The following is a 20,982-nucleotide window of genomic DNA, read 5'->3' on the forward strand; positions in this document are numbered from 1 at the left end:
CGCTTGCCAGACAGAGAGAGACAGAGAGACAGAAAGTGATAAATCACCCCCCAGGGGGGATGGCCACGCCGCAATCCCTTCTCCATTCTCCTCTCGGGATCTTGGGCATGCACACACACACGTGCCCAGCGTGTTTTAAGCCACCAGGTCCGGGACGCGAACCGCAGTCGACTACGTGGGAGTCCAGCGACATAGCCATTACGCTAACTACTGGTTCCCTATGCATTTTCTTATGACTGATTATCTGAATATTTTCTCGTGTACTTATATATCTTTGGTGAAGTAGTCTGCTCAGTTTTTTTTTTCCATTTAAAATAACTGTATTGCCATTTGATTGTTGAGTTATAAGGATTCTTTACATACTATACAAGTCTTTTATTATCAAATATTGGTTTTGATCATTTTATTTTCTTAACTGGGTCTTTAACACAGGATGCTCCTCCCCCCCCCCTTTTTTTGAGGGTTTTTTGCTATAGGGTGCATGAGCTTGCCAGAAAGAGAGAGACAGAGAAATAGAAAGCGAGAAATCAACCCCCAGGGGGGATGGCCATGCCACAATCCCTTCTCCTCCATTCTCCTCTCGGGATCTTGGGCATGCACGCACACGCACCCGGCTTGAGTTTAAGCCACTGGGTCCAGGAGGTTGACTACATGGGAGTCCAGCGACATAGCCATTATGCTATCTGCTGGTGCCACACAGGATGTCTTTTTAAAAAAATTATTATTTATTATTATTATTATTTTAATTTGACCAGAGAGAGAGAAAGTGAGAAAGCAAGCCACTGGGTCTGGGGCTGGCACTGCAGTCTGCCCTGTGGGAGTCCAGTGCCTTAACCACCATGCCACCTCCTGGTCCCCTTAATTAGGTCTTTCAAAGAGCAAACATTTTAAATTTTGATGACATAAATTCTTTTTTTTTGATTTGTGCTTTTGTGTCATACTGCCAAAAAACTTTGCCTAACCTGAGGTCTCATAAAAGCTTCTCATATATCTATTTTTTTTTCCCCAGAATTTTTGTAGTTTAGCTTTTCTGTTTAGGTCTGTGATCCATTCTGAGTTTCTTTTTCTTTTTCTTTCTTTTCTTTCTTTCTTTCTTTCTTTCTTTCTTTTTTTTTTTTTTTTTTTTTGTATGTGAGTCAAGTTAAGGCTTTCCTTTTCCTTTGATTTCTCCACTAATTTCTTTGGCACTTTTTGTAAAAATCAATTTTATGTATGTATGTACACACACACAGATACACAGACATAGGCTCTTAATTCTGTTCCACTGAGCACTTTGTCATCACACAATACCATATGATAGTGATTGTTGTAACTTTAACAAACATTTTTTATGTTTTCAGAGAACATGAGCACTTGGCAGAGAAAGAGAGAGACAAAGAGAGAGGGATAGGGAAAAATGCATTCCCAGTGGGATATACTCACATCTCAACTCCTTCTCCTCCATTTCTCCAGTCTGTTACGATTTTTAATCATTTAAAAATGATTAAACACATGCGCTACCTGGCATATTTTCCTAGATGCCAGGGTCAGGGTTTGAACCATGCCATAGACTATGTGGGGTCCAGCTTCCTTAACCAGTAGGCCACAGGGCTAGCCCTGTTATAACTTTATAGTAAGCACTGGACTCAGGCAGTTAGTCCACCGTGTTCCTCCTTTTAAAAATAGTTTTGTTCATTGTAGTTCTTTGTTTAGCCATACACATTTTTATAATCTACTTAAATTACAACTCGCTGGGGTGTGTACTGGGATTATGTTGAATCTATAGATCAACCTGGGGATCACTGACAATAATACTGAGTTTTCTGAGCTTAGGAACAAAACTTATCTCATCATTTATTTATTCTTTTTATTTTCTTACTGTTTTGTAGTTTTGGTATACAAATCTTACACATTTTCCTCTTAAGTATTTTTAAAAATTGATTTGTATGTTCATAAGAGAGAGCGTACATGAGAGAGAGAAAGAGAGATTTGGAGGGAGAGAGGTAGGCATTCTGACCAGGGTCTTAATAGCACTCTGGTCCTTCCAGTCCTCCTGCCAGGGTTGCCTCAGGGTTTGAATTCACCACCGTCCCTGTGACTTCCAGGACTGCAGTTCAGTATGCTACTTCCTACAGGACTGATTTGGGCCAGTAGTCTTGTCCTTTGATGCTGTTATACTTCATCTTAGACAAAAAGTTGTCAAGTGATTTTTGTTGCTATTATAAGTGGCGATGTTTTTCTCATGTCCATTTCCCATTGTTCATTGTTAGCATACAGAAACAAAATAGATACTGGCAGATTTACCATGTATCCTGAGACCTCACTAAACTTACTCATTAGTTACAGTATCATTTTTGTAGATTACTTAGTACATATATCGTATGTAAACAAAGTTGCCATTCTTCATTTCTAATCTGTATGACTTCTCTTTCTTTTTCTTGCCTTATTGTATTGGATAATACCTCCAGGGCAAGGTTGTAGAGATGCTTTTTATCACATTGGGAAAACTTTTCGTTTGAGACAGAGATTTTTACTATAGAGCACGTGTACACTCCAGGGAGGCAGAGAGAGATAGAAAGTGAGACATCACCCCCAACAAGGGGGTTGGCCACACCACAATCTCTTCTCCATTCTCCTTCTGAGATCTTAGGTACGCATGCACACATGCCCAGTGTGTTTCAAGCTACCGGGGCTAGGACTCAATCCATGGTTAACTACGTGGAACTCCAGCATTGTAACCATTATGGCATCTGCTGGTCCTGGGAAAACTATTTAAAAAAAAAACAACAATTTTACTATAGGGCATGTACACTTGCTGGAGGGAGAGAGAGGAAGGAGAGAGGAGAGAGGAGAGAGGGAGAGAAGGAGAGAGGGAGAGGAGAGAGGGAGAGAGGAGAGAGGGAGAGAGGGAGAGAAGACACCCCTCAGGGGGGAGGCGCCAGAGAGGGAGAGAGGAGAGAGGGAGAGAGGGAGAGAAGTCACCCCTCAGGGGGGATGGCCATGGCACAACCCCTTCTCCATCCTTTTCTCTGAATTTTTGGGACACGTACACATGACCAGCATGTTTTTCAAGCCACTGAGTCTGGGACTCATGGGGAGATGGGCCATGTGGGATCCAACCACCTTAACCACCATGCCACTGGCTGGCCTCAAGAGAAAGCGCTTTTCTATTCTTGGTTTTCTGAGAGTTTTTATCAAGAATGGCTGTTTGGGGACCAGCAGATGGCATAATGGTTATGTTACTGGACTCCCACATGGTCAGCTGTGGTTTGAGTCCCAGTTTTAACCCTGGTGGCTTACAACTCATGAAGGTGCGTGCCCAAAATCCAGAGAGGACAAAAGAAAAGAAGGGATTGCATAGTGGCCATCTCCCCTGGGGGGTGATTTCTCACTTTCTGTCTCTCCGGGAAGTGCACACACCCTATAGCAAAAATCTCTCCCTTAAAAACATAATATTTTTTTAAATTAAAAAACTCAAGCTGGGCACATGTGCATGCATGTCCAAAATCTCAAGGGGAGGATGGAGGAGAGGCGATGACAGCATGGCCATCCTCTTGGGGACTAATTTCTTACTTTCTGTCTCTGCCTCTGTCTCTGACAAGTGAACATGCCCTATAACAAAAATCTCTCTTAAAAAAAAAAAAGAATGGATGTTTAATTTTGTTGAATACTTCCCTTGCATCTGTATAGATGCTCATGTGATTTCGTTTTTCTTTTATTATGTTGACATGGTGAATAACACTGATTGGCTTTAAATGTTGCACCAGTTTCTCATTCCTGAGATAAATTCCACTTTATTATGATGCAGTGTCCTTTTAATGTATTTTAAAATTCAACTTGCTAATGTTTTCCTGAAAAGTTGCAATTATATTCATGAAAGGTACTGGTTTGTGGATTTCTTGTTGTTGTTGTTGTTTTGTTTTTCCTGTAACTGTTTCTCGGTCTGGTTTTGGTATCATAATGCTGGTCTTATAAAATGAGCTGGGAAATGTTTGCTCCTCTCATATTTTCTGGAAGAATTTTTTGTAGAATTTTATTTTTCTTCCCTAAATGCTTGGTAGAATTTCCAGAAAAGTCATTGGAGTCTAGAGCTTTCTTTGTGGGAATGCTTTCAATTAAAACAATTTCTTTTTTTATTTAAAATACATGCAGGGCTACTCAGATGATCCATTTCTTCTTGTGTGCACTTGGTAGTTCTTATATTTCAAGGAATTGTTGCACTTAATCTGCATTATCACGTTTGTTGTCATCAAGTTGTTTGTATTATTCACCTTTTAAATACATCTTCTCATTCTTTCCTTGTCTGTATTATTTCAATTAAGGGGTCCAACGTTAGTCTAACGGAGTAACCTTTCTAAGTTTGTAAGTAACTTGGTGTTTCTCTCTTGTCATTTTTAGAATATTGTCTTTGATTTTTGCTAATTTGTCTATAATGTGTCTTGGAGAGGATCTTCTTCTTTTTTTTTTTTTGAGATATTTTCACTATAGGACGCGTGCGCTCGCCAGACAGACAGAGAGACATAGAGACAGAGTGAGAAATCACCCCCCAGGGGGGATGGTCACGCTGCAATCCCTTCTCCTCCATTCTCCTCTCGGGATCTTGGGCACACACGCACACGCACCTGGCGTGAGTTTTAAGCCACTGGATCCGGGATGTGAACCGCGGTCGACTATGTGGGAGTCCAGCAACACAGCCATTATGCTAACTGCTGGTTCCCAAGAGGATCTTCTTATGTCATATCTACTTAGCATCCTTAGTATTTCCTGGGTTTGGATGTCTGTATGCCTCTCTAAATTTGGAAGTTTTTCAGCTGATACATTGTAAAAGAGATTTTCTATGCCTTTGCTGGTCTCTCTGCCTTCTGGAATACCAATCATGTGGATATTTGGCCTTGTAATGGTGTCTAGGATTTTCTGTATGTTGTCCTGATTTTTAATGGTTATTCTTTTATTCTTTGTAGTTGCTTGGACTAAATCAGAGGTTTTGTCTTCAAGGTCAGACATTCTTTCTTCTGTGTGGTCTAATCTGCTGTTGACGGAGGGTTTGATGTCCTGCATCGTGTTCTTTATCTCCAGAAGTTTTGTTTGATTCTTTTCAGCATGTCTATCTCTTTATGGAGTTCTTCCTTCTAGTCATGGAAGGATTTTCTCATCTCCTGGAATCGATTATCTGTTTTCTCTTACATCCCATAAAGTTTTGGTACAGTGAATACTCTGAATTCTTTTTCTGATGTTTCTATGATTTCTTGGGTTTTGACCATTGTTGGTGAGGAGTTGTTATGTTCCCTTGTGGGAGAAGTGTTTCCTAGTTTTTTCCTACTTCTTGGGGTTCTGCTTTTATTTTTAATCATCCAGTAGTATACTCAATTCTTCTGACTATTCTGGAGTATATTTCTGTAGCTGTGTGCTCGTGCCTTTCCCTTTGTGCCAGTTTCCCTCCGGTCCCGTGAAAGGGAGTGTGGAGTCCATAGTAGGAGTTTTGGGTCCATGTTTTCAGAGGAGGGTGGCTCTTCTTTACTGCTAGTGGGGCTGTGGAGAGAGAATTCTTTGAGTCTCCTGTCTTCAGGTGTTTGGTTCCTGTTCTGGTCCCAGTGTGTTTGGAGACTGACTGGATAGGTAGAGTATAAAGTGGTAGAAACGTCCCATTTTATGCTTGTGCATCTGAGGGACCCCTGCCCAGCCTGCCGAGCTCCCTGATGAGATCAGGTTGAGCGGCTTGGCCTCCCTGTTGCTCATGGTCGGGCGAGGGGCAGAACGACGTCAGCACCCTTGGGGCAGCAGTTCCTACCATCGTCTATCTCCAGGATTGCAGGAACCAGGTGTTGGTTCTTGACAGCTGGAGCAAGACCAGAGTGGCCCCTCCTCCCCCACTGCAGACGGGGTAAGGGTCCTTGATGAGCTCAAGCCCAGCAGCTTGGGCCTCCCTGTTGCTCCTGGATGGGTCTGATCTGTATATTTTAAATCCTATCAGATCTTGCTATAATTATTTTATAGTGTTAGTATTTAGTCTCTGTTTATAATTTTTATTCTTTTTTTCCCTACATCATTCCTTCCTGCATTTTCCTATTTCCTTTGGGATTGTCTTTCTTCCACCATAAAAACTCTTCAGTATTTCTTTTTGTATAGGTTTCCTGATGACAATTTTCTCAGTTTTTATTTTCCGATGATGTCTTTATTTCATCTTTATTTTTGAAAGATTTTTTTCTGTAGATAGATACTTATTTTTAGCTTTCATTCCACATACTCCCAGTATTCAAAAAATTTCTCAAGGAAATTTCCTGGTCATGTGTTAGACTTTCAGTGTTTCTGCCAAAGCTCTGCTTATTTCTCTTTCTGCCCTCAGTAGCCTTCAACTAGAAGTTGTCCTGATTCTCAGCCTCTTGTTCATGTTCAGAATAGGCTGGTAATCCTAGAGAAAATATTGCTACAGTAGCCATCTCTCAAGATTTTCCCTTTCTGTTACTCTAATTCTTGTTCTCACAGCCAGTCTCTTCCGCCTTTTGGGATTTGGGAGGAGGGCAAGTTTTATTAGTTCTTCCATGAAGGGGTGCTGATCAGCCACCAGCTAACTCATCCAGCTTGGAAATATGTTCCATTTTGTACAGACTAAATAAGATAAGATGCCTAGCTGTAGTAACTAGTCTCTAAAAGGAAGCCTGAGTAGTCTTTGAAAAATCCAAATGAGGTATTCTTTCTTTGCTTAAAACCTCATGGTGCTTCTCATTGCCCACAGAAAAATACTTGAAAAACAATTTTTTGAGAGAGATTTTTGTTATAGAGTACGGTGCACTTGCCAGAGAGACAGATACAGAGAGAGAAGGTAAGAAATCACCCCCCCCGGGGGGGAGGGATGCCCATGCCACAATCCCTTCTCTTCCATTCTTCTCCTGGGATTTAGAGCACATATACACACATACACCAGGTGTGAGTTTCAAGCCTCCAAGTCCGGGACTCAAACCACGGTCAGCCATGTGAGAGAGTCAGCACCTTAACCACTGCACCACCCACTGGCCCCAAGTGTTAGAAGTTCTTAATTAGACCCACAGTGTTTGCATGGTCTGGCTTCCACCTATTCTGCCTCATGTGTCACTCTGTCCTTACTCTCAACTTTTCACAAGACATTTGTTTTCAAAGGTTTTTGTATTTCAGAATTGCAAATAAGAGATTTAAGATTTATATATGATATAACCTCATTTTGTGACTACTGCCTTGAAGAAATATTTTTGTTTCTCTGTACTTTAACTCTGCTTATATTAAGTGAATAATCATTTATTTAATACGTATTTATTAATCAATACATATTCAACAAGTATGTATTGAGACTTTTTTATTCGTCAAGCATAATTCTAGACCCACTGGATACAACAGTGAATGAAGTAGTTTTGCCTTCATATAAGCTTCATAATCCCTTATCCAATACCTGGGGACCATATATGTTTTGGTATTCATATATTTTTCTAATTTTAGAAAGACAACTGATGCATATTCTTTACATAATTTGATATTCCTACCAGGATCTGGCAGTACTTTGTAATTATATGTATATTTATATTACTGCAGGAAATGTGTGAATTTTCACACTAAGTGTGATAAGTAAGGGCTATAAATAGTCTCATGTTAGTTCAGGTCAGATCAGATTTTGTTGCCAAATGAGTTCAAGTCAGGACAGACCTGCCACCAGTTCACTTGTAAAAAAACTTTGTTGTAAAAGATTATGGATCTATGATATTACCTCAAGAGAGTGTCTTGAAGGGAATTGAGCAAAGGAATAGAGAAGAAGATAAAGCAGGGTAGGAGACGATTACATGAGAAACTAAAATACATATATTTGGCTGGTTCTTAAGTATAATAAAAAGATCTATATTGCTATACATTTATACTCTAAGGTAGTATAATTATAAATATTTTAAAAATAATGTAGTCTTTAACTTGAAAAAATGTGATGCCAACTTCGCCTTTGGTTGTATACATTAGCACAGACATACAAAGGAATTCTGGTAACTCTTAAAAGGCAAGCATGCAATCAGCTTTTACAATATACTTTAAACTAGGTTTTTATTTGTGTATGTTGTTTAAATTTAATCAGGAAGGCATTTTCTTGCCACCAGCATCTTCTGCCCGCCTCGGTTTTGTCAGTTGGCTGTACTCGGTCCCAGAGCAGTGCTAGCTCACGTTATAATAATTACAGAGTACTGCCAGAGCCTGATGGAAATATTAAATTATGTAAATCATATGCATCAGTAACCTTTCTAAAATGTGAAAAAAAAAAAAAGAATTCTAAAACATATTTGGTCCCTAGATTTTGGGTAAGAGATTGTGAGACTAGTATTTATGTATTTACAATGCTACCATCTCCATGAAGGCATGACTTTAATTTATTCACTGCTGTATGCAGTGGTTCTAGAATTGTGCTTGACACATAGAAAAGTCTCAATATGTAATTAGAAAAATAAGATCACATTGGCTATTTCAAAGTCAAATATGAGTGATTTTTAGATTTTGTTCTCTGATGCTAATGTATACCTAAGACTGCATCAAGAACCTTGCCTGGGCTTGGGATCATGAAGGAGTCTCTGAATGCCAACTGAAAGAAGCCATTCAGGAAGTTCCTTCAAGATTTCAAAGGATTTTGCCAAGGATGAGGAGGTTGCAGAAGCCAACAAAGGCTTGGTTGAGATGGAAGACAATGCAGGTGTAGAGAAGGATGACATTGAGTTCCTTGTGGTGGTTCCTGAAAATCAGCTAGTCAGGAATTGTTGAAACTAGAAGAGAATGTGTAGCTGAAGAAAACACAGAGAAAAGGATACTATAGAAGAAGAAAAAAACCTCCAAGAAAATTCACAGGGAAAGATTTAGCAGAATTTTTGAAAATTTCAACAAATTTCTTAACAAGTTTGAAAACCTGGACCCTAACACCGAGATTATACTTAAAAGTGTTTGTGCTGTATTATCTGCTTACAAGCAAATCTATGATGAAAAAGTAAACCAAGGAAACCATGATGGGTACTTTTTTGAAAAGAATGACACTTCTCAAGGAGAGCCTCAGGCAGGTCCTTCAGAATATATTCCAGCAGGAGGCATTGTTACCATAGGAGATGACACCTCCAAGGATGTAATTGCCCCTGAAGACCTTCCAGTGGGACAGATGTGAAAGTGGAAGACAGTGATATTTATGATTCTGACCCTGTATAGGCCTATGCTAATGTGTGTGTTTCTGTCTTAGTTTTTAACAGAAGAATTTAAAAAGTAAAATAAATAAATAAATAAATAAATAATTGCTTAAATAGAAGAAAACTTACAGAATAAGGATATAAAGAAAGAAAATGGGCTATAGCTACTTACCTCTTAGCCTAGTGGTTAAAGGAGCCAGGTTCCACATGACTGACTGCAGTTCGAATCCTATTCCTTGCACCTTGAGAAACATGCCAGGCATGTGCTCCCAAAATCCTGATAAGATGGAGAAATGGCCAAACCCCACTGAGGGTGCTTTCTCTCTTTCTCTGTCTCCCTGTCTCTCTTTGTCAAGCACATGCACCCTCTGGAAATGAAGAAAAAGGAAAACATGAAAGAAAATTTTTGTACAGCTGCGTAGTGTGTTTTGTTTGTGTTTTAAGGTGTTTTTACATAAAATTTTAAAAGTTAAAAATATTAAAATTTATAAATTTAAAATGTTACAGTAAGCTAAAGTTAATTTGTTACTGAATAAATAAACAATTAAAAAATTTAGTGTAGCTTATGCATACAGTGTTTTAAAAAGCTACAGTAATGTACAGTACTGTCCTAGGTCTTCACATTCATTCACCACTCACTCATTGACTCACCCTCAGCAACTTCCAGTCCTGCCAGCTCCATTCCTAGTAAGTGTCCTCTGTAGGTGTACCATTTTTTCTTTTATATTGTATTTTTTACTGTGCCTGTTCTATATTTAGATGTTTTATGTTTAGATATACAGATACTTACCATTTTGTTTTAATTGCTTACAGTATTCAGAACAGTAACAGGTTGTACAGGTTTCTAGCCTAAGAGCAATAGGATATACCCTGTAGCCTAAGCATGTGGTAGGCTATACAATCCAGGTTTGTACAAGTGCACTTCATGATGTCCACACAATGATGAAATCACTTAATGACACATTTCTCAGAATGTATCCCTGTCATTAAGTGACACCCTGCTGTGCCATAGAATAATACAAGTCATTCCTCCTATCTAACTGTAATTTTGTATCCATTAACCAGCTTAAAAAAAAAATAACCAACTGTTCTCTATCTTCCTTCATCCTTTCCAACCTCTAGTTACACTACTATACTCTCTAATTCTGTGGTCAGCTTTTTAAAATACCACATGCCACATGTCAATGAAAATGTGTGGTATTTATCTTTCTGTGCCTGATTCACAATTTATGGTATTTATAAATGTGTGGTATTCATAGTATAATTTCTTCCAGGCTCATCCATGTTGCTATGAATAACAGGATCTCAGTTTTTTAATGGCTAAATGATATTCCATTGTGTATATATGGCATATTTTCCTTATCTACTCATCTGTTGATAGACACTTAGGTTGTATCTTGGCTATTGTGAATAGTACTGCAAAAACATGGGCATGCAGATGGCTTTTTGGCATACTGTTTTTCTTTCCTTTGAGTATATACCCAGTAAATCGTATGGCTGGATCATAGGGTAGTTCTATTTTTAATTGTTTGAGAAACCACCTACTGTTTTTCATAGTGGCTGTACTAATTTACATTCCACTTAAAAGTGGGTAAGAATACCCCATTCTCTTCATCCTCACCAGCAGTTGTTATTTTTTGTTTTTTTTTATAATAACTATTCTACCTGGGGTGGAAATGACATGTCATTGTGGTTTTGACTTGCATTTTTCTGATGGTTAGTGATATTGAGCATTCTTTCATATATTTGTTAAACATTTATATTTTTTCTTTTGAGAAATGTCTGTTCAGATCATTTACCCATTTAAATTGGATAATTTGGTTTTTGTTGATGAGTTGGTTTAGTTTCTTGTCTATTCTGAGTACTAAATCTTTGTTGATGAATAGTTTGCAGATATTTTCTCCCATTCTGCAGGTTGTCTCTTTACTCTGTTGATTGTTTCCTTTGCTGCACAAAAGCTTTTTAGCTTGATATAATCTCATTTTGTCTGTTTTTGCCTTTTCAACCTGCATCTTAAAATTGAATTTGCTTACTCATCTTCTAGACACTGGGATGATAGACTATTTCAAAATTTGGTGTCTAACATTAGATCAGCATTATTTTGTGTTATCATGCATTATTTGTATTTAAAATGGATGTTCTGTAAAAGCTGAAATGTTATTTCCACTCCATTAAGTGTTTAATAAGTCTTGTTTCTCTGATTGTCATTATAAATAATAGAATTGTAGAAGGAAGGAACCTGAAAGAAGATAGTCTTTGGAGAGAGAAGGAAAATACAACTAATAGGTTGTTGTTGTAAATCTAGAACCCCAGAGCATCTTAATATTAGTGTCCTTTATGAAAAAACTTAAAAATTATATCTTAAATATATAGAACATGTATATTTTTGTATGTCTGTGTGTATTTTGTATATCTCTGTGTGTATACATACATACAAAATATTGGTATTGAAAGGCCCATGCCATGATTAGCACTTTGTATTGTCTGTCTTTTTTTTAGAGAGATTTTTTTTTTTTTTTTTTTTTGCTGTAGGGTATGTGTGCTTGCTGGAAAGACACAGAGAGAAAAAGTGAGAAATCTCCCCCCGGGGGATGGATGGGCATGCCACAGTCCCTTCTCCATTTTCCTTTTGGGATTTTGGGCACGCATGCACATGTACCCAGTGTGAGTCTCAAGGTACCAGATCTGGCACTCGAACCATGGTCAGCCATTAATAATTCAGGGACTCTGACTGCCTTTGTGGTATCATCCTTATCCATGTATACTTGGATTACCGCCACGTCTTTTAATCTTGGAAAGTAAGGGCCATGAAGAAATAAATGTGTGTATATGATTTCAAATAAGGAAATTCTTGGCTCCATAAAATGTATATACTTCAGGGATAAGATAAATATTAGAATATTGGTTTGCTTTGTGTGTTAGAATATCAATTTCCTTTTACATAAGGAAAAAGGCTAAGCCTCTTCATGTTTTCTCCAGCACTGGGTCACTTCAAAAAGATCATATAAGAGTTCTTGAATTGGGGCCAGTAGGTGGCATGGTGGTTAAAGCACTGGACATTCCCACATGGCCAACCATAGTTTGAGTCCCAGACCTGGTGGCTCACTTTCTGCCCCCCTCCCCGTGTGTGTTTCTCTCTCTGGTCAAATTAAAAATAAATGAATGAATAAATAAAATTAAATAAATAATTACTTTTAAAAAAGAGTTCTTGAATTAAGTAAGACCAACCTGAAACTAGAGAGAGATTGATCAGACAAACATGAACTGAAGACTGTTTTAGGCATAAAGTTTATCATGAAAGAAGGCTAAGAAGAGGTGGAGGGACAGGGATAAGACAGCCAGTGCTGGCAGAGAAATGGGTCAACTTGGGGACGTCAGTAAAAGAAAGCCAATGAGGGATCCATCTTCAAGTGAGAGAAACCAGAGCAGGGCTGTAATTATACAACACGGATTGAGTACAAGGCATGGTCAGCTTTCACAGAGCCAAAACTTACAATTTGAAACTAAAACTTATTCCTGGCCATGATGCATGTCCACTGGGACTGCTAGGATTACAGAAACAAGTCTGGTCTACAGTTTTAGAAGGAACTAAAAGCATTAGGAAGAAATGGAGCTATCTAATACAACGTATTTTAATTGAGCGTCCCATTTATAGTGGTGTTGGGCTCTTGAGAGAATTAAACCAAACTTTGAAACAATTAAGCTAATGATAAGAATATTTAGTAACTGGTGTGGGAAAAGGCATTATATCCCTTTTATTTTATTTTTTTTATGGAGAGCTTTTTTGCTATAGGGCGCGTGCGCTCGCCAGACAGAGATAGAGAGACAGAAAGCGAGAAATCACTCCCAGGGGGGATGGCCACGCCGCAATCCCTTCTCCTCCATTCTCCTCTAGGGATCTTGGGCACACACACGCATGCGCCCGGCATGAGTTTTAAGCCACCGGGTCCGGGACACGAACCATGGTCGACTACATGGGAGTCCAGCGACATAGTCATTACGCTAACTGCTGGTCCCCTATATCCCTTTTTAATAGCAGTCTTTTTTTTTTTAATTGCCAGAGGGTATGAGAGAGTGAGTGCACATGCTACTATACCCAATGTGGCATGGCCACAGTGCAATCCTCTCCCTCCACTTCTCCATCCCATCAGGATTTAGGGCACACATGTGCACATGCCTGGCATGTTTTTCAAGCAGTTGGGGCTGGAATTCAAACCCAGGCTGACCTTGTGGGATCTGGCTTCTGATACATTGCACTTAACTATTGTCCTAAGGGGATCATCCTCTCTTCCTTCCTTTCTTCCTGCCGGCCTTCTTGCCTTCCTTTCTTCTTTGCTGGAGGGCATAAGCACTAGTAGGAGAGAGACAGAAAGAAAGTGAGAAAGAAAGGGAGGGATGGCCACACAGTCTCTTCTCTATTCTCCTTCAGGGATTTTGGACACATACACATGCATCCAGTGTGGTGTTTTTTGTTTGTTTGTTTGTTTGTTTGTTTTCCGAGTGGCTGGGTCTGCAGCTCCAACTGCACAGTTGACTGTGTGTAGTCCAGCCCCTTGAACCACAATGCCACCAGCTGACCGTCCACTTTTTTCTTCTTACCGTCTACTGGATCTTTTGCTATTTCACAAACTGACAGCGTGCAAGACCATAGCCATGCCTTTGCTCGGTTGGCCCACTCAGCCCATATTGCTTTGCTTCTCTTCTCCCATTTTTTTCAATGAGAATTCATTGTTCCTTATGTAAATCAAGACATTTTTATGTTATAGAGTATAAAAAAATGTATTGTTCAGATCCCACATCACAACAAATCTTTCTTAAAAGTTCATTTTCTTTTATACATTCAGTCACATTCTTTAGCTTACAAAGTGAATATTCCAACATGTGAACATTTCTCCTTAGTCAGTTGATAAACTATAAAATTATGTTCAACAGATAATACCACATTTCTTTGTCCCATTAATGCTTTACCTCTCTAGGACTACTTGACAAATTTCGATGTATGGTCAAAGGAGAATATCCCTAATTATTTGAAAAGGATATTAAATACTCCCCCCCCATATCCATTTTCACATGTGAATAAAGCTAGATTTTTTCCCATGTACATCAGAACAACATAATGTCACAGACTGATACTGTCACAGATTTAATAATCCAACTATTAAGCCAGATATCAAAGCAATTATTTTTTTGGAGAGTTTTTTTTGCTATAGGGTGCGTGCGCTCGCCAGACAGAGAGAGACAGAGAGACAGAAAGTGAGAAATCACCCCCCCCAGGGGGGATGGCCACGCCGCAATCCCTTCTCCTCCATTCTCCTCCTGGGATCTTGGGCACACATGCACACGCACCCGGCATGAGTTTAAGCCACTGGGTCCAGGACTCGAACCATGGTCGACTATGTGGGAGTCCAGTGACATAGCCATTACACTAACTGCTGGTCCCGAGATATTAAAGAAATTTACAAAAATATAAAATAATACTTTTCTCACTATTTTTGTTTCTGAAAATAGTTTTTTTTAAATAAAAATATTTAGGCTAATATATAGTGGGCTCATTATTGTTATTTTTAAATGAATTGAACATTTATGGTGGTTAGATATACATATTATAAAATTTATCATTTTAACCACTAAATATACAATTCACTGTACAGGTGGAGCATTAGGTTGTTGGGAGAGTCATGATGTATTTTCTATGCAAACATGCATGACTTTCCTGACAACCCAATAGATCCACGTTGTGCAGCTCTGCCCCTGCGACACTTTTTCATCACCTCAGACTGAAACTATGCTCCCAGAATAGTAAGCCCCGTCCTGTCCTCCCCTCAGCCTCTGGCAGCCACACTTCCTGTATCTATGAAAGTGACTACTCCAGGTACTTCATGTAAGACAGTGCTGCACTATGTCTGTGACTAGTTTATTTCCCTTAGCAAAATGTCCTCAAGGTTCATCCACGGTGTAGAATGTGTCACGACTTTCGTCCTTTTGTAAGGCTCAGTAGCATTGCTATGTGTAGCCAACATTGTGTTTGTTTATCCATCTATAGACACTTGCATTGTTTCTACCCCTTGTCTACTACGAGTAATGCTTCTGTGAGCATCGATGTCCGAGTATCTGGCTGAGTCCTTACTTTCAGTTTTTGGAGTATGTACCCAGAAGTGGAGTTGCTAAACTATATAAGACATTCTGTGCTTAGTTTTTTTGAGGAAAGGAAACCAGCAGTTAGCGTAATGGCTATGTCGCTGGATTCCCACGTAGTCGACCGCGGTTCGTGTCCCGGACCCGGTGGCTTAAAACTCACGCCGGGCGCGTGTGCGTGCGTGCCCAAGATCCCGAGAGGAGAATGGAGGAGAAGGGATTGTGGCGTGACCATCCCCCCTGGGGGGTGATTTCTCGCTTTCTGTCTCTATGTCTCTCTCTGTCTGTCTGGCGAGCGCACGCGCCCTACAGTGAAAATCTCTCAAAAAAAAAAAAAAAAGGAAACACCATACTCGTAAATATTTTTGCTTTAACTTTTAATTGTTTTTGTTTTCATTCTTATACTGTAAATATCAATAAGTGTAATCCTGGTAAAGAAAAGTGCTCTGGGTTACTCAGTAATTTTTAAGAAAGGAAGAATAGTGAGAGCGAGAAGTTTAAGAACCATTGGTTTAGAGGAACTGAGTGAAACAGGTCAGTCTGAAAGCTGTATCTGTAGAGGACAAGGTGGACTGGACCTTGCTCAGACAGAAATGGTAAGATGGTTATATGAAGAGAACTTGAAGAACTTGGGACTATATGTGGCCTTGAGAAGAGGAGCTTCTAGGAAGACACATTAGCTATCCTGGAATATTCAAAGGTCCGTCACAGAAAAGGCTTTAAGTTTATTCTCTGTGACCCTAGGGTGGGGTTGGAGAGTGGTGGGGCACATATTAAGCGGATTAACTTTTAACTCATACTAAGGAAGATTTACTAATGGGACAGTTCAAAGATGGCTAACTAAGGTAGGGTTGTAGGCACTTTCTAAACTAGAAAGCTAGTTTGGAGCTTCTGAATTAGAGCTTCTAAGCCAGAAAATCTCTTGGAGATGAGAGTTAGGCATTAAACGGCTGATGGCCTAGAACTCTGTAGTCCCCTCTAACCCTCAGGTTCTGTCATCTTTCAGGCATAGAATGGTGAAGTCCATGATATTAGCATGATGGCACAGTGAGAAGTGGAGAGGGTGGGGCCTTGTTAGAAGGAATTAAAGGATGCTTGGGGACCAGCAGATGGTGTAATGGTTACGTTGCTGGACTCACACGTAGTTGACCACGGTTCAAGTCCTGAACTCGGTGGCTTAAAACTCACACCAGGTGCATGTGTGTGTTTGCCCAAAATCCCAAGAGGAGACTAGAAGACAAGGGATTGTTTTGTGGTCATCCCCCTGCGGGGGCGGGGGTGTGATTTTTGGCTTTCTGTCTCTCTGGTGAGCACACGTGCCCTATAGCAAAACTCTCTAAAACAAATAGATAAAAATTTAAAAAGAAAAAAATAGGGTACTTGGAACCCTTTTTGTAGACTTTCCTATGCCTTGGCTTCTACTTCTCACATTTAGCCTCAGCTTACCTCCCAGCATCTTTGGCCCAGCTGCTCCTTCAGCTGCTTTGCTTCTCTAGTTTCCTTTACTCACCGAGATTAGAAATGTAAGATTGCTAGTGGCCAATGCTTTGCATTAAGACTGTTCTAGTGGAAATAGAAATGGGATTTGTGTGTGTGTTCCTGTGGGGTAGCCAGATGTTTTAGGAGTGCAGGAAGGTGGAGGATGCCAGAATCAGCATAAATGAATGAGTTAAGGATGAACGCAGGGCAGCACGATCAGTGCACATTACAGTTTCTCACTAGGTTGTATTTTGAGCATACGCTTCACCAGATCTTATAGTGAGCTAGAGGCATTTGTTTTTTAAACTTGACTTTTATTGCAGGTATTTTAGAAAACTTCTGCCTTTAGTTCCCTCTGTCCCCTTCCCTAGCAATGTTTTACAAATACTTGGTCTGCTGCCATCTGGATCCATCTTAAATTTACTATAACACAACTTTAACTTACATCGGACATGATAGCCTAAAAAAACTTGGACATTTTTTGAGTCTTACAATGACTTAGCTTAGTCATTATATTCACTATTAAATAAAAAAGAAAACAGATGCAGAGAGGTTAGGTGACTTGATCAAGTTAGTAAATAAGATTGATAGAGAATTCCAAATATTTTTATGTCAAATTCCTACTTTTATTAGTCCTAGATAGCTTCTAAATTGTTCTATCCAAGGATTCTGAAAAGTCTATTCACACACACACATATATAAATATTTTTTCAATGACAGAGAGTTCATATGTGTGAGAGAGAAAGAGAGAGAAGGAAGCAGAGAGAACACACTCTAATATCATAATTCTCTTTTCTTAGCTCTCTACCTTCTTAGGATCTTCGGCACACTGTATGTTTTAGGGCTGACCTGGGAATCTGAACCCAGGGTTGACCTTGTGGCTTCCAACTTTGCAGGGCACTTGTGTTATTGCTGCCACAGTTGGACCCCATTTAAAAATATTGATTTAAAAATTAAATGAAGAAACAACACTTTCAAATGGATTAAGGATCAAGTGTGCTTCCAAATTAACTTTTTCTGGGTAGATCCCTGAATAAAAGCTTCTTTAATCGCTCTTCATAGGTTTGTGATGGCATGCAATAGGGCATTCATGAGGAAGGCTGTACTTTTGTGCTTGTCTTTCAGGTGGGCTTGTGCATGTTTTCTCGTGGTACACTGTGTAGGGCAGGACACTGAGACGTCTGGTATGACAAGTAGGTCAGAAACACATTGTCGTGTGGTAGCAATACCATGTTATGCAGGGTTATAAGTATCGGAAACTATCTGATTTTTGTATTTTTGATAAATAATTTTAAAAATTGTCCTCAAAGTAAAATTTTTTTAACTATTTCTCTTTTAATTTCCTGTATTAGCTTAAATTGGGAGTGTGTTGAGATCGCCAAGAATGCTATTAAAATGCAGGCTCATCTCTGATTCAGGATTTTCTCTATACTGAGCAACCAAAACAAAATGCAGAAAAAAAGTGGACATTGTGCTCTATCAGAATTAAGTTGTACCACGGGAACCAGCAGTTAGCGTAATGGCTATGTCGCTGGACTCCCACGTAGTCGACCGTGGTTCACGTCCCGGACCTGGTGGCTTAGAACTCACGCCGGGCGCGTGTGCGTGCGTGCCCAAGATCCCAAGAGGAGAATGGAGGAGAAGGGATTGCGGCGTGACCATCCCCCCTGGGGGGTGATTTCTCGCTTTCTGTCTCTATGTCTCTCTCTGTCTGTCTGGCGAACGCACGCGCCCTATAGCGAAAATCTCTCCAAAAAAAAAAAAAAGAATTAAGTTGTACCTTTTTAACATTAATCATAACATTAGTCAATGAGAAAAGGTTCATTGTTCTCATTGCATAGTAGTATCATTCTCAATGTGTGTTTTATTGTAGAACTCCTAATAGGATTCAGATTTCATTTGCAAAAAGGGTCATGCAGCTACATCATGTTTGAGAACCACTGTGCCTTGCCATGCTGTCCCCTTGTCACTGTTCTGCTTTCAGTTCTCAAGTTTCCGAAGATTTTCATAGTTGCCTTAGATGGTTAGTGATTTTGGTTTGCCTTCGGTATAAAAAGTATATCCAGGAGGTCTAACAACCTAGAAGTATTAAAAGCGTTTAGAAAGAATAATTGGGTTTTTCTCTTCAAATTCTTTAAATTGTGCTCTCTCTGAATCATTTCCAAATATAGGCTAGTATAAGAAAGCTTATTTCCTTTAGCCTTTATGCTTTTAATAATGCACAGACTTTTTGCAGCTTTTAAAATCTTTCCTAGAAATGACAGACTGGAAACCAGTCTCTTCAGTTAAAAATAAATTTATTAAGTTCTTTGTTCATTTGGGGAGAAAATTGGTTGAAAAGGATAGACCATGACTTGGTCAGTATAATTTTGACCAATTTGGCAATATTAGTGTCAAGGCAATAGCTGGGGTGTAAAAATGAGCTCTTGGTCCTTGCCCTTAGATTTATAGCCTAGTCAGATAAATAGGTGAACTGATTAAGTGCCATTGTAATCTGGCACTGTTATACCAGAGGAACATAATGTCCTGTCTTTGCTGGATGGGGTTGACACAGGAGGTGATATTTGAGGGATGTCTTGGAAGCGAGTAGGTCTGTGCCAAGTGGTAAGAGAGCGCTTCATCTGAAGAAACATGACCACAAGAACTTGGAGAACTTGACAGTTGGGGCAGCAGCGACTAGAGTTTGCTGTGACCAGAGAGTAGGGCATAGTGTGTGTGGGAAGTGTGAAAAAGGAGAGGGTGATATTAGCTTGGTGGAGCAGGAACAGGAGATGAATTTGTACAGGTAAGCTGGATCTCTATTGTGAAGGCCCAAGTAGCTGGCTTGGAAAATGTAGACTTCTATGTCTACCGTAGAAAGCCGAAGCCAGGAAAGGATTGTAGTTTTGGAAGGAAACACTGTGTGATAGAATGGAAAGGAAGAAATGTTTATTCATTCAATACATTTTTATTGAGCACCTGCTGTATGAAAGTATTCTAGGTACTTGGTATACAACACAGAAAGACAAAGATGTCTGCCCTAGTGGATACCAATGAACCAATAAGCATAGTAAATAAGTTAATCATATTACCATATATTAGGAAGTAATAAGTGCTAAGAAAGAAGAAAAGAAATAGAATAAGGGCAATATCAAGTGAGGTGTTGATTGCAATTTAAGTTCCTAAGACATCCAGTTCAGACGATGTTATAAGCCAAACGAGAAATGATGAAGACTTAGACCAAATAGAACTTTAAAATGGGAGGAAGGAGTAGATTGGGGAACATATTTTTTTTCCACTTTGAAGCTTTTTATTGTAAAATAAAATACATATTTGGAAACGAAGTGAGATTACAAAAGCTCGAAGAGAAAAGACAACTGAGGATGAAAAGAAACAGTTAAACAAAGAGTTAAAAAAATCTCTGGAATATAATTCAGATCAAGAAATAAAGAAAAATGGTGAATTACAAAAGGTTAACTGGATTTAAGAAACTCTTGGAAAAATCAAGAAGTTAAATGAATATGAAAATGGAGGAATTAGTCTCTAAGATTAAAAAGCTAATCTACTTGAAGTGGATATTCAATTTAATGTGCTAAAACATAAGATTGATGATCTTCCAGCAAAACTTCAGCGGGACTCATCATCTTTCAAAACAATACAGAAAGAATGTGTAAAACTGAAGAAGAGAGAACTGAAGTTGGAACAAAAAGTAGTAAGCCTCAAGAGTCATGTGGAAATAAATTTAGTAGAACATGCTCAGGTAGAACAGGTTCAAATAGAACAGTATAAGTGGGAGATGAAGGAAGAGCAAGACAGGATATAGTAGAAAAATTAAAAGAAGTCAGTCTGTTTTTACAGGCAGAAGCAGCAGATCAAGAAAACTTAGAGCAGTTAAGAGAAGGTAATTATGCTTCAAGAAGAAGTCAGATGAAACTCAGAATTAAAAATCAGAAATCCAAACTCTTCAAAATAAGAACTTCTCAAGAAGATTCTAATAAAATCGAGTTGGGGAGACCAGCAGTTAGTGTAATGGCTATGTCGCTGAACTCCCATGTAGTTGACCCTGGTTTGACTCCCAGACCCGGTGGCTTAAACTCACCCCGGGCATGTGTGCGTGTGTGCCCAAGATCCTGAGGAGAATGGAGGAGAAGGGATTGCGGCGTGGACATCTCCCCTGGGTGGGGGGTGATTGATTTCTCACTTTCTGTCTCTCTGTCTTTCTGGTGAGCGCACACACCCT

General features: G+C 39.3%; 1 protein-coding gene across 4 annotated transcripts in view; it reads left to right on the forward strand.

Annotated features, from left to right (window-relative positions):
- TBC1D19 (TBC1 domain family member 19) overlaps positions 1–20,982 on the forward strand; it is a 111,884-nt gene that overhangs the window by 2,756 nt on the left and 88,146 nt on the right. The window lies entirely within an intron of this gene.

This window comes from Tupaia chinensis, unplaced genomic scaffold (assembly GCF_000334495.1).
Source record: "Tupaia chinensis unplaced genomic scaffold, TupChi_1.0 Scaffold000426_1, whole genome shotgun sequence".
Lineage (NCBI taxonomy): Eukaryota > Metazoa > Chordata > Mammalia > Scandentia > Tupaiidae > Tupaia > Tupaia belangeri.